Source organism: Spermophilus citellus (assembly GCF_964194105.1).
Source record: "Spermophilus citellus genome assembly, chromosome: 16".
NCBI lineage: Eukaryota > Metazoa > Chordata > Mammalia > Rodentia > Sciuridae > Spermophilus > Spermophilus citellus.
The window spans coordinates 76,493,392-76,508,148 of NC_138196.1; positions in this window are offsets into that span (position 1 = coordinate 76,493,392).

Sequence of the window (14,757 nt, forward strand, 5' to 3'; positions counted from 1 at the left end):
TTCTGACTGAAGAAGTAATACATCCTCATTATAGGGGGAAAAAAGGACTTACAGGAAATTACAGATTCACTGTTAACATATTTTAGTATTTCCTTTCAATACTCTATCTGTGCCTACTTTGCACAGATTATATTACATTTTAAACCGTTTCCTTTTCTAAATATACTATAATATAAAAAAAAAAAAAAATCTTTCACCATAAGTTTGAAAACTCCCCAAAGCATGATTTTATTGAATAAAAACTGACCATGTCATGGAGATTGCATTGTTTACTTACCTATGGGTGGATGTATTTTGGTATTTTTGTTTTTAAATCAATTACACAAACACCTCTGTCCACACATGTCTAGGAGAGCCTCCGTGAAGCACCAGGTTGGAGCAGACAGTGCACTAAATGCTAAGGACACAAAGATGAGCGTGCTAAGGTCCCTGCCCTCTAGTAAAAGAAGAAGGACTAAAACGCAAGTCTCCATCTCTGCGTGTCCCTTTGAATCACCTCCTGGTCTTGGTGAGGTGACGGCTTAACAGGGTGAGGGACAAGGAGCAGTCACCTTGGGGTGGGGATCCAGCCGCCAAGGGAGGGGTGTGCACGCGACCTGGGGGCTGCTGCAAGCGAGGGACAGGGACGTGAGGAGAAGGGACGCAGCCAGACCAGCGGCTGGGAGGAGGGGCCGGAGCCGGGAGCCGGTAGGGGCTTCTGCCTTTGTCTAGGCTGAAGGGCGCGAGGTCGGAGCCGGAGAGGAAGTGGGAGGGGAAAGCAGCTTTTCAAAGGGAGAAGTGAAGGAGCGAGAGCCCAGTGGTTTCTGTGCACGTGTCTGGGCTCCCCAACTGGACACGGCACCTGCCAGAAGGGACTCGGTGCTTGTGATCCCGGGGCGTGCACCGCCTGCGCTCAGCTCTAGCAGAGATGGACTGAAAGGGCAGGTGCGGGGGCTGCATCAAGTAAAAAGAGCAATGTTTTTTGTTTGCTTTTTGTTTGTTTGGTTGGTTGGTTGGTTGGTTGGTTTTTTTACAGGAGGAATGGATAGAGTGAGAACGAGAGAGAGCGAGCGCGCGCTCTCTTACCACTGAGGTGCGGGTCAGAGAAGGGGAAATCACTGCCGTCTCCCCCTTTCTCCGCCTGGCTGGCCATATGCAGTAATCACATCTGCGCAGTAGAGGGCACTCTTTGCATATTTAAATCTTCACCTCCCTGATGCTGAGCTAAACTGGCGAACTGGCCAAGCGAACTGTAGAAATATTTTCAGAGCCTGGCATTGCAGTTAAGTCCCATTATCTCACATTCCGGGCTGCTGGATCCCCTGGGGCTGGCATGGTCCAGCAAACTCTATCGCTAGCTCCTCTGACTGTAGCCAGCCATCCCCAACCTTGGGCCTGCCTCTGCAGATGCTGAAGCCCTGTGCCAGCCAGCTGCCAGCCCTCAACTGCTGTCGGGAGCATTCTCTCTAAAAGATAAACTGAGCTTTCTAGATCACAGGTTAAAACTCGTTGTCTAGGCCTAGGCAAGTGCCTGGCCCATGTTGGACATGAACCAATAATGTTGTGTGAATGACTGAGCCAGACAAGTCTTTTGAAAGGCTTTGGTGTCCAGAGGCCTTGATATCCTCTCATTACTTTTGGAGGTTTTTCCCTGAAGCTGGGTCTTCCCATGGAGTCATTCTGTGGTTCCTTCTGCCCCTGACCAAGGGCACCTTCCCTCCGAATCCTCACTTCCCCAGCTCTTAGCTCTACCTGCTTCACAAATGGGGGCTGGTGCCAACAAAGTCAATTTGTGGATTAATCCGAGAGGTTACATTCCATTCCCACAATCTGAGTATTTTTGTGGTACAGTAGATAGGCAGTTAACAGAACAATCTAGAAACATTTTTCTTTCCAAATAAAAATCTCTGTCCCACACTTCTTCCGCTTAACCCCTCCACACCCTAACAAAGGCAATATCTGTGACACATCCAGGGGAGTGAGAATACTCTTTAGAAGTTCTGCAAGTGAGTTTAATGGGCACAGGTTCTCTCTCTCTCTCTCTCTCTCTCTCTCTCTCTCTCTCTCACTCTCTCTCTCTCATACACACACACACACACGTGTGCACCTTAACCCTATCCGTGGCATACTGAGAGCCATTCCTATAAACCATTGGCTTTACACCTTGGATGCACACCAAAATCACCCAGGGAGATTTTTTTTAATTTTACTGATGCTCAAAACAAATTAAATCAGAATCTTAGACAAATTAAATCAGAAGCTCTCAGAGAGTGAGGCTTCGGCCTGGGGATTTTATTATGCAGCCAAGACTGAGAAGTGCCATGATAGACAGAGAAACCACGACCGTAGGAGTCTGCACAGGCCCTGGCCACAGAGAGAGCAGCACAGAATCTCCACTGTCTGACGGGCCCCAGAATGTAGAATGGCAGGGACAGCCCCGGCCCCAGGTAGGATGGTCCGAGATTCATCACTGTGCTGACCTCGGGGGCCTTGACCCTTCACTGTGGTGTACAAGGCTCAGTCCATTCTCTATAAAACAGGAAAGATCATATCCCAGAGATGCTGAAGGGACCAAATAAAATAACTGAGTAAATAACTGTGGGGCTGAAAAAGGATGGTTATAGGGAATGACCAGATAAATATTTTCAATAGTTATTTTTTAGCTTTTTTCAAAAATTATTTCAGCCAAGCACAGTGGCATGTGCCTGTTATCCCAGCAGCTCAGGAGGCTGAGGTGGGAGGATCACGAGTTCAAAACCAGCCTCAACAACTTAGCAAGACCCTAAGCAACTCAGTGAGACCCTGTCTTTAATTAAAATACAAAAAGGGGGCTGGGGCTGTAGCTCAGTGGCAGATTGCTTACCTTGCACTTGTGAGGGACTGGATTCTATCCTTAGCACCACATAAAAATAAACACATAAAATAAAGGCATTCTGTCCATCTATAACTACAAAAAAAATTTAATATAAAAGGGGCTGGAGATGTGGCTCCGTGGTTAAGTGCTCCTGGGTTCAATCCCCAGTACCAAATATATATATATATAGTACTTCAGTACTGAAGTTGACTAATAGGTATGGCGGCATGTGTCAGAGGTTCCCTGTTTTCTAGGGTTTTGAGTTTACTGCCAGGATCCCAAAGGATTCTGTCACCTCTCCCCGAGCACGTCACTGTCACAAGAGTGGCAGCAGCGGAGCTCCGTCTTGCCACTGTTCCATTATTTACATCATCACAAACCCTCTTGCTCCGTCATAACATTTGCAAGAAGGAGGCCTTCAAGCTCAGTGAACTGCATTGTCGTCACTGCAGGCTTTTGACGCCCTTGTGAAAACCTCAGATGTCACCAGTGATCCACTCAGACAACTGTTTCCAAGTCAGACCTGTCCTGGACCTCACAGGCTAGGCCATCTGGGGACAGCAAGTCACGTGCCGAGTTGCCAGCTTCAGAAATGCAGCCTGGGACAGCTTTGCCATGGAGCCCAGGGGCTGCTTTGCTAACACAGCCAGCCCTGCAGACGCCCTCGTGGGTCACACAGGGTTTCATGTCTAAATTGTGGCTTCTGGTGGGGAAACGTCCTTTGATCCTGGCTTTCCTTAATAGCCAGAGAAATAAAATTATGTGAACTATGGAGTTGATGGAGAAGACAGAGGCCATTGGTTAGAGTCTGAATTACAAGTCAAGAGAAAGCTTGGTGTGACTGGAGCGAGCCAAAGTGCAAAGGTGACCCCACAATGGAGCAAGTGACTCTGCATCTCAACCCCAAATCCCAACCCACACTCTACGTGCAAGGAAGGAGGAGCGATGAAGGATTAAGAATTGCTTAGTGGACGCTGTAGACCGACTGTGTCCCCCGACGTCCACATGAAATCCTCACCCCCAATGTGAGGGTCTTAGAAGGTGAGCCCTGGGAGATGGGTAGGTTCTGAGCGTGGGGCCCTGTGAGTAGGGTTAGTGTCCTTATAAAGGAAGCCACAGACAGCTCCTCCCCAGGTCCACCATGTGAGGACACAGCTAGAAGGCTCTGCAGGTGAACCAGAAAGTAGGTGCTCACAAGATACAGAGTCTGCAGGTGTCTTGACCATGCGCTTCTCAGCCTCCAGAACTGTGAGGGGTAAATTTCAGTTATTTGTAAAGTCCCCAATCTATAGCACTTTGTTTTAGCACCCCCACGACAGTTGGGATGGGACAGATGAAAGTGAAGATGTTGTCACCAATTGTTTAGACTTCAGTCTTATGATTTGGAAGTCTGGTTTGCCTTTTTTTTTTTTTTTAACCTCCAGTTGGAGAAATGCAGTGAGTCAGAGCCAACCAACTTTCCAATGTAATAATTAAATCAAAGAGAGTAAGTCCATTTGGAAAACAGAATAAGCCCTTTCTTTGAAATCAAATTAAGTCTGCTATTAAAATTAAGATATAATACAGGCATATAAAGAAGACCCAACTTAATTCCAAGAAATAATCAGCAAGAAAATAAAAAGTTACAACTCGACAGAAGGAATTGACAAGATTCAAATGAAAGCGGATCTATTTTACACAAAGACGCATGACGCAGATCCACAGTGGAGACTGTCTGCCTGGACCAGGCATCTCCCTCTCCCATTGGAGTGACCCTCTGAGGTCAAGGGTATCCTGCTAGCTCTACAGCCTTGACGGTTCCCAGGAGGATGTCCTCTGCTTGAGCTGCACGCGGGAGTCCCCCAGTGAAGGTAAAAAAAAAAAAAGAAAACAAAGACTGTGTTAGGCCCCACCCAACTCTGCCTTCAAGGGTCCAGAGATGGGGCAGGGGGAGTTCAGTTTCTGGGGGGGGGGAAGCTTCTTGGCCATTTTCTCAGCTGACTTTAAGTGTGGGGTGAGAGAGAAATAAGCACAAGCCAGGAAATCTGGATTCCACGGTGGGTTCAGACACTAAGAAGCAAAGTGACATTGAGAGGACTGGAACTTTGTCATGCCCCATTTCCTTGTCTGTGAAATTAGGCTGAATCATGTATATTGGGACCCCTTCCATCTCTCACTTTTCACTATTCTGCCTTTTTATCAACTCAGAGGTGTCTTCCTTTAGTGAGTCTGATGGGGAAGGATGTGAAAGGGCCTCTGAAGCCCTGGGAGTGAGTCAAGTTCCTGGATGAACTGTTTTCTAGGTGAATGACTTTGAACAGATCATTGACCTTTTCCACTCCCCCATGTATAAACCAAGACCAGATGATCCTGAAAATAAATAAGATAGATATATAATTTTTTTCCCTCAAGTGCAAAAAGATACCAGGTTGATAATAATCAAAGCTGCCCACCGCCTCCTTAGGGTCCAACATTCTTCTTCAGCTGAATTCTAGGAGGAGCAGAGGCATTAATAGGACAGGTCAGGCTGACACCCAGCAGAGCAGGGGCTTTCCCCGGGCAACAACAGAGTCAGCAGATGTCAATCATTCAGGCTTCTGAATAAGGAGACCTGAAGTGGGCAGGTGGTTCTCCACCCTGGTTGACCCAGAGGCTGCCACCACCTAGAACAGTGGAGAGAGCTGTCCTTATATCCTCAGTGAGGTCCAGGAGGAAAACTTACCATGCTAAGACAGAGTTAGAGCGCAAGTTTCATGTTAGGAAACCAAAGATGTGAATCATGGAGACCAGTGCTCAGATTTCAAGCCAGGGTGATTGGCAGAGTGATGGTGAGACTAACGGAGAAGGAAGACTGAGAGGGACGACCAAGAGCTTAGTGTCCAGGGTTTGAGTGTCACAGATCAGCAGAGCACCCTGAGGGGTCTCACGCAGTTGGAGGTGAAAATAAAGCACTGAGGGTCCATAGATCTATAAAGATGTAAACGCTCTTTCACGAAAAGTTTAACATTTTGCACTTACCACCTTAAGCCAATAAAAGTAAGTTTTGAACTAATAAAATATGTACCAGAAAGTCCCCAAGATGAGTGCCCTCTATGTCCAGGTATGCCTAGTTACAGGGATGTATTTTATGACATCGGTGTGTTCCTCTCTCTCACTTAACTCCCTAACCCCTGGGCCACCTGGAAAGGAGAAGTGGAAGTGCATAGCCATGTAGTCTTTGGGGTTCATTGAAATTAAGTGCTTTTTAAGGTTTTTTCATGCCGTGGGAACTCCCAATGTTTAATTTAAGTCGCATCATTGCTAAAATCATTTCCAAAATGACTCATCAGTTTCGTCTTGACCATCTTTTCTTCTCTCCTTAAACCTGTGAGTTGCCCTTCACCGGGGTCCTGCAGTGATTCAAATGTTGGGTTTGGACTGTGGGGTTTTTTGCTTGGGCCCCTGGGTGTAGAGGTCAAAATGCATCCAGCATAGGTCTTTTCCAACCCAGAGACCTAGGAAAACATCATAATCCTAGGAGAAGCAACCCGTGAAGCTGCCCACCAGATGGCTGGAACACACCTGGCATCACACCTGAGCACGCGTCACCCTCATCACCCTCATTGGGGAGAGCATTCTTAGCCAAGGGTCTCATCACACAATGGTAGAAGTAGAAAGGCAGGTGACTTCGTCAGGAGAGGAAGGAGCTCCTCTGGTAAGTGAATGCGCAAGGGTTGCCGTTCACAGCCCAGCACAATCTCAAACGCGCCTCCCTCGCCCACTCTCCCTGCCACACACCCCCACTCACACACGCTCACCCTCTCCCATGCTCACAGCGTTGGATTCCAACAGAAGGACTTAGGGGGCTGAGGCTCCAGACACACAGAAAGACCCCGGACCCAGATTGGTGAACTGCCGTGAAAGACGGAGCCGGGAAGAGCGCACTGGGATCCCGTACCAGCCCTGTGATTTAAAGCTGTGACACACATCTTGAAACCTCAGTTTTCAAATCTGGAGAATGAGAACAACACTGCCCTGACCATGTCAATTGGAGCAGGAAGTGGATGCACACACAGTGTCCCAATCACAATCCACCTTCCTGTGTACCTGCTCCCAGGCTCAGAGGCCCCACCTGACCACCTCGCAATGTGTGTCGCCACTGTCACTTCAGAATGGAGGCTGGGTCTCACTTCTGATCTTCTGATAACGACCACAATGTCTAGTTTCTTATAAGAAAAAGTGGGGTAGCCACTGCTTTGATTGCAGGAAGGCTCTCTACTTCATTGCTCTTATAATCTGAGTTAAGCTTTTATTTATATTCAAAAAAAAACTGTGTGACAATATTGAGATCTCTGCTGGGTGCATTTTATTTTTTTTTATTTTTTTTATTTATTTTTTTTTATTTTTTTTATTGGTTGTTCACAACATTACAAAGCTCTTGACATATCATATTTCATACATTAGATTGAAGTGGGTTATGAACCCCCAATTTTACCCCAAATGCAGATTGCAGAATCACGTCGGTTACACATCCACAATTTTACATAATGCCCTATTAGTAATTGTTGTATTCTGCTACCTTTCCTATCCCCTACTATCCCCCTCCCCTCCCCTCACATCTTCTCTCTCTACCCCATCTACTGTAATTCATTTCTCTCCTTGTTTATTTTCCCATTCCCCTCACAACCTCTTATATGTAAGTTTGTATAGCAATGAGGGTCTCCCTTCATTTCCATGCAATTTTCCTCATCTCTCTCTTTCCCTCCCACCTCATGTCACTGATTAATGTTACTCTTTTCTTCCCACTCTTCCTCCCTGTTCTGTTCATATTTGCTCTCATTATATCAAAGAAGACATTTGGTATTTGTTTTTTAGGGATTGGCTAGCTTCACTAAGCATAATCTGCTCTAGTGCCGTCCATTTCCCTGCAAATTCATGATTTTGTCATTTTTTATTGCTGCATAGTACTCCATTGTGTATAGATGCCACATTTTTTTTATCCATTCATCTATTGAGGGGCATCTGGGTTGGTTCCACAGTCTAGCAATTGTGAATTGTGCTGCTATGAACATCGATGTGGCAGTATCCCTGTAGCATGCTCTTTTAAGGTCTTCAGGGAATAGTCCGAGAAGGGCAATAGCAGGGTCAAATGGTGGTTCCATTCCCAGCTTTCCCAGGAATCTCCAAACTGCTTTCCAAATTGGCCGCACCAATTTGCAGTCCCACCAGCAATGTACAAGTGTACCCTTTTCTCTGCTGGGTGCATTTTGAACTCTCCACCCTGGGGCCTAAGGGGAAAACCCACAGCCCAAGCCCACATTTGAATCACTGCAGGACCCCACCACCCCACCCCCACCTCATCAAGGGCAACTCACAGGTTTGAGTGAATGAAGAAAAGTTGATCAAGACGAAATTGTCAAGTCCTTTTGGAAATGATTTCAGCAATGATGTGGCTTAAATTACACATAACCAAGGATCAGGGAGAAAACTTGTCTTTAGTGACCTAATTGAGCCAGGATAAGAAAGGGTATAAGGCACTAGAAAAATTGAAGAAATGTTTAATTTGGAGAGATACAACTTATCCCAAAAGATGGTGAATGATTATCAAAAGTAGAACCAAAGAAATAATTCTTTGCACCAAATAAAATAATTCTCTGATAAGAGGATTATTATGATAAACTGAATAGAAAATAATAAAATAAGTAACAACTCAGAGTGTTTCTGGATCTTTCCTTGGATTCCAGGGAGCAATGTATACCAAGAGATAGATAATACTACCTTTTTTAGTAGCTTTTTATTTACCCACCCAAGAAAACATTTAATTTTAACTCAGATATGAAGCCTCCTCTTGACAGAATGTTTTAGAGCAAAGTTAATTTCCATCTACCAAGAACCAATTTTGTTGTCATTGGGTCTAGATTCCGTGAATTTATCAAAGAACGTGTCCTTCCTCGGACTCTACCATTTTCTTCCATTGATGTTTTTGGAGCAATGCCAACAAGGGCAAACAAGAAGCAGGGCCTAGAAATGGTCCCAATCCCCACTCACCCAGTACTTTGAAATACTGTTTAATCAACCCCTGCCTCTCTCTCCAAGGTAGGGTTCCAACACTCACAGATAGGGCTTGCAAACACATCGTCAGTGACAAGGAATCTGAGTGCTTCCAAAGCACTTTGGATATAAATGCTGAATTAAGAAAAATGACATGTGACACCGTTGCTATTTTTACCACCTAAGGAGAACCCTCGCACATTTTTCTAAAATAACTGAGTTACAAGCCAAGAAGAAATCACCCCAGATATTGAGGACTGCACTTTGAATTCAGAGATCATACATAATCTGAACTCATTTCAACTGTCCTTGCCATCCAGGAATGGACAGGTACCTTGAAAGATACCAGTAAGTCTGTAAGGTCTCCCCCACCAAACCTCCTCTCCAACCAGAATTTCAAACTTCCCACAATTATTCCCAACAAACACTAGCAGTCAGCAAAGGACTTGCCTCCCTGTCTATGCAAATCAGCACAAAGCAGATTCAATGCATGATTTAAGCTGAAGCCCAGCAGCAAGTAAAATCAAAAGGGCAATCAATGAAATTGATGAGAGCCTGTAAAGCCCCGCATGTGGTTCACACGGCACCCCTAGAAAAGGATTTTCCTTTGGGGTCTAAAAGGTCAGAATCAACTCTTCTCTACATATTGATTGGAAGAGATCAATAAAAGGGAGAGGTAGTTTTCACTTTTTTCTCACCTTACTTTCCAGTTTACCATAAGATCACCAAACATTATTTTCCCATGACTGTGCATATAAAATGCTGAGATGCATAATCATGCTATCACTGTTCTCAATTACAATGGGCTCCATAAAGTTAATGTTGCTGCATCCCGTCTGCATAAACAGGGGGAGTAGCAGTATTGTGGAGAGAAACCCAGGGCTCCCTGGCGGCTGGTTATCATTAGTGCAAACTAACCGCCCGAAGACCTCGATTCCTGGCTCTGGCAAGCAGGCTCTTTGACTTTGCTTGACCTGTGCTCTGGGCTTTGGGAAGGACTTCCCAGGTGAGTGTTGTAGTAGATCAGGAGGACAAAAATCTAAACTTGAGTAGCCAAATTGCCAAAATAGCCAGGAAAAGACAAAGGTCAAAACCCTCTCTCCCTGAGTCTAGGGGATGGAAAGAGTCTGACCCTCTCTCCGATTCCATTTATTTCTGTATAGACATACATATCTGTTCACAAAGCGTCTACGTTACCTGCTATTGTTCAACACACTGCTGGAGGGAGATGGGAGGGTAAATCCACATTAAGAAGCGATTTTGCCTTTAAGAAGCCCAAAGTCCTATTGTAGGGACACGATTTATTCACATGCTCAACAAAAAGTAAGAGGAACCAGAATAATCACTAAACATTTATACCTGGTTCTGAGCGACTTAAAGAAGAGGAGGGTCGAGGCCATTAAGTCCTTCTGAAGAGGCAGAAATGCAGCTGTGGCCTAGTGGACAGATTTGGGGTAGCTGGTGAGTCATGGATGAGAACAGGATGCCCCACAGTATCAGAGTTCCAAGCGTGGTGGCCTCTGGCCCAGTCTATTCATTAATGGCTCCCTTCTGAATCTCGGTGTGGTGGGGAGCACCCTGCTTCACATCAGATACATGCATTTCCAACCCCAGCTCTGCCAGTGTGAGTCCTTTGAACTTGGTTAAATATGAAATATCTTTACAGCTTTATTTTCTTTTGCATTAAAAGAGTATCCACCTGGTAGGGCTATTGCGATAATAAAATAAGGTGTACACACTGCCGGCTCATGGAAGAAATACAAATATTAGTTGACTTTCACTTTAGAAACACATTAACAGTCACATTAGTAGGAAGTACTAGTTTTTATTCACTCATATCTATTCTTTTCTTCTATAGCAATAGAAGTATGGTTGGGCCCAGCATTCCTAGCCAGACAGTGCACCTACTCGCTTGCTGGGCATCTACTTGATCCATGTGATTTTGTTCCTGCCAGTTGCTGAGGGCCATTGCCAAGTAGGAATGACGCATCGATATTTCCTTGCCAGCGTACCCCATGTTAAATGGACTTGCCTTGGAAATTTGCTGTGACCTTGCATGTGTGTTTGAGAAAGGTGACCCTGCTCAAGGACGAGGGTGGATCCAGGATTAGGGTGTATCCTGCAGTTTGAGGAAGTATCCCGCTCCTTGGGTTAAGGGCGTTCCCAGTTTAAGACCTTGGGTTTTAGGGAAGTTCGATGTTGAGGATTATTGCTGCTGGAAATAGGGCGTTCCTGCTACCTGAGCTCCTTTTGAGTTCTCGTGAGATTCAGAGAGTATTTTTGGGAAGAAAGCCTCGTGGAGTAGGTGAATTGGGTGGCAGAAGAACTGGGATTGCCCCAGAGCGTGTGTGGAGGCCGGTGTGAGTTCGGGAATAAAGAATTGCTGTTTGAATCTACAAAGCTGTGTGGTGGCTCGTGATTCTGTGCCCAGCCAAGACATTGGCAGCCAGTGGCAGATAAGCAAAAATGATGTGTGTCTCTTCCAAGCCTGGACTTGAAAATAATCCATGAGTGTTTTTCTCTTCCTGCTTTTTGTAGCTTAAAACCCATTTCTGGCCATTAGTTGAGGTCATGGCCTTAATATACACCCAAGAAACAAGCTTCAAGGAACCTAGAACTCCAAAATGACAACATAAAACAAAACAGACCACATAAGTCCCAGTATCAGTACCAAAAGAGGGATAAGCATCTTAGTTTTCTTAGACACTATGCTCTTGGGCCTCTTTTACATCACCTTGGCTTTACCACCTAACTATTGCAAAATTTCATGTACTCCCTGAAAAAGTAGTTTCATTTTGATAGAGCAGATATTATCCCCACGGGGCAGATGAACAAACTCAAGCCAAGGGCAGTCCAAGGTCACCCGACCTGCAGATAGCCTCCTGTTCACTGGTACCCAGAGCCTTAGTTTTTGAGTTCAATAACTTCGTCATTTCTTATTTCTGAGCCTGTGAACAGAATTGTTCAGATTTAGGTGTTGGTGGAAGTTTGACAGGGTTGGATTTTACATTTCAAATATAGAACCATGATCCTAGATTTTAAATTGTGCTTCACATCACAAGCGGTTTTCATAATTATTGCTATTACACATGTTTCCACTATAAGATTGCAAGGAGCCATGGAAGCTGTAATTGCGACACAGAGTTCTGGAATCCGGGGCAGAAATGTTTGGCATTGGGGGTAATTTACACCCATAATGTAATTAAAAAGGAGGCAATTTGCATTCAGATTGGCACATTACAGTCTATTTTTTCTGATTATAAAAATTAAAAAAAAAAAAAAAACAAGCTCTAACAAGCAATAGGAGGTTTCTGAGTGCTCTGACAATTAGTATTTTAGACAAGTGACATTGGGAAAGAGGACTTTGTAATTCTTTTCTGGAGTCTGAGCACTTTGCCAAGAAAATAATAAGCTGTCTGTCCAATATTTTAATACGAAGCATGCACGCTATTTTTGCTGAAAAGTATTTATAATTTCTGATTCTCACCTACTGACAGGATCTGCCTATACATAAAAGATTTGAAAGGCATAAACCTAAGCACTTGAAACAGAAAGAATCCAAGTGTTATATTAACAAGGAAGTTAGGGTTTAGGGTTATCAAAAAAAAAAATTCATAGATTACACAGAACCCCTGTGTGTGGTGAAATGAACACCAGACATGGGATGGAGACCTTTTCACTACCCAGAATTCCTCAGCCACTTCTTTTAGATCTCTGTGTCTAAGTTTCCTGCCTCCTCAAAAAAAGTGTTTCATCTCACTCGACTGAAAGGAATAAGTAAAATGTTTAGGAAAAACAGTATACAGTAGGAGCTCAATAAACATCATAAAAGCCTAAATAGGGAGAAAGAGAAAATTTAATAGTAGCTACCATTTATTGAGCATATTCTAAGACAACTTTATAAAAGGGTACTAGGATTGTCCCCACCACATAACAGAAGAGGAAACTGATGAACAGAAGCAATTAGTGTGACCTTGTCACCTGGGGAACACGGCCAAGGTGGCCATGGAATTCAGTGTCTGTGTAGTTAGGACCCAGCTTACTGTCTAGTCCCTTAAGAGGCTTCTTCTCCAGTATCCACGTGGGTGGAATTTCTGCTTTGTGCTTTGCCGGATACATCACTAGTGGCACTGAAATAAAAGAATGTTATCTCAATTCAAGGATAAATGTGGATTCACAAGAGTTACATGTTCTCTTTACTCTAAGTCTCCAGTACTTCCTCGAAGAGGAAGAATTGAAATAAAAAAGAAAACAAAATTGGAGTCACCTGCCCTGTGCAGTCCATCAGAGAGGCTCCTACAACCTGGTCCCGTTCTCTTTCTTCCTATGTCTGTGTGCAAAAAAACACATCCAGACAGAAAGGGGAGGGGTGTCCTACTAAATTAATTCACATACTCAGCCAAAAGGAAAAATGATTTTTTTTTATCTTATCATTGAAGTAATCGCCTAAATTTCCAACTGAATGGGTCTATAATCATCCTCATTCTAAGATTTTTACTCTAACCTGGAGAGCTGAAGCATGCTTCTTTTGCACCCTGGGCATATTCTTGCCTCTCTGACAAGTCTCACAACTTCAAGAAAGAGTTGGGTCCCTGGCCAGAGGGCACCTACCAGTTTCCCTGGCAGCCGGCTGGTCTCTGCTTTCCTCTCCAGGGTGGACTCAAGTCCTTTCCCTTGTCAGTCTTGGCTCTGTCTTTCTTCTGTGCTGAGCTTCTTGTCACCCCCCATCCCTGCTGAGGCAACCCACTCCCTCCATATTCTACTTGCTTGCAACTCTTCGAGCACATTGAGAGTGCTGTAAGCCTCCCTCCTTCCTACCATGCTCAAGACTCACCTGACATGGCACCACCCCCAGACAGTAGTCCCAGGGGCTCTTCTACCCTTGCCAACAGAGGGATCCGTGGTCCAGGCGTGGTGCTCCTGTGACACCCTTTGTCTCTCTTTAGCTAACTACGCCTTCACTGCCTTCATCCCGGCCAGGATCTGTCTCCCACAGGGCTCCTTACTTCCCAGCACAGTGCCTGAGACTGCTGGAAGAAAGTCTTAGGAGGAAAAATGTAGAACTTTATCCGCACAACAAATACTCACGGGCCCTCAGTATCAGGAGAACAATGTGCGAAACAAATTTATACGTAAGGTATGGCTTGGTGTCTGCCATTTTGAATTTTATAGGAAGTCAGTGAGCTGGGACGCTAGGTGAATGAGCAGCAGTGTTGAGACCTAACTGGACCACAAGCAGTGAGCTCCAGGGACCAAGAAATGGAATTCAAACCTGGAAAAAAATAGGAAGGGTTTGGATAAATGGAGTTTCCTAGGACCAAATCGTGGGAGCGCAAACAAGATGGACAAACCAGAAAGAGAAGCCTCCCTGTGATGGGATGGGATGGGATTGGGATTTTCAACAAACACATGAAGGCCTGATGTTGTCGCAGCCTGCCTTGTGCATGAAGGCCCTTGAGCACCCTGTCCACTCTCAAAAGCCAAGGGTGCGTCAGATTTCCTGGGCACATGGAGCATGGCAGAGGAGGGGTCACATGCACCATCAGGAGGAAGAGAAACCCTAATAAGCCATATGGAATGAGTCACAGTGGCTGAGGAAGCCATTTCATCATTAGGCAGCCAGGCCCTAATAATTTTATGTCATCCAAACCGAGGAGCTGATTGCCACCGTGACTTCTTTTCAAGGACAACTTTGGCTCAAGAAAAATGAGAAACAGTTCTCTTCCTTGACCCCATCTGATAATGCAGAAACCAAAGCTGACTTATACAAATGAAAATGAGGGCGAGTCAGAACACTTTATCCCATAAATAACAAAAATGGATTAAGGCCGACTTGTCTCTAAGCAACCCATGAAAACCGTCACATAACCCTGATTTTAGTATATAAAATAGATGACCAATACGTTCACTTAAAA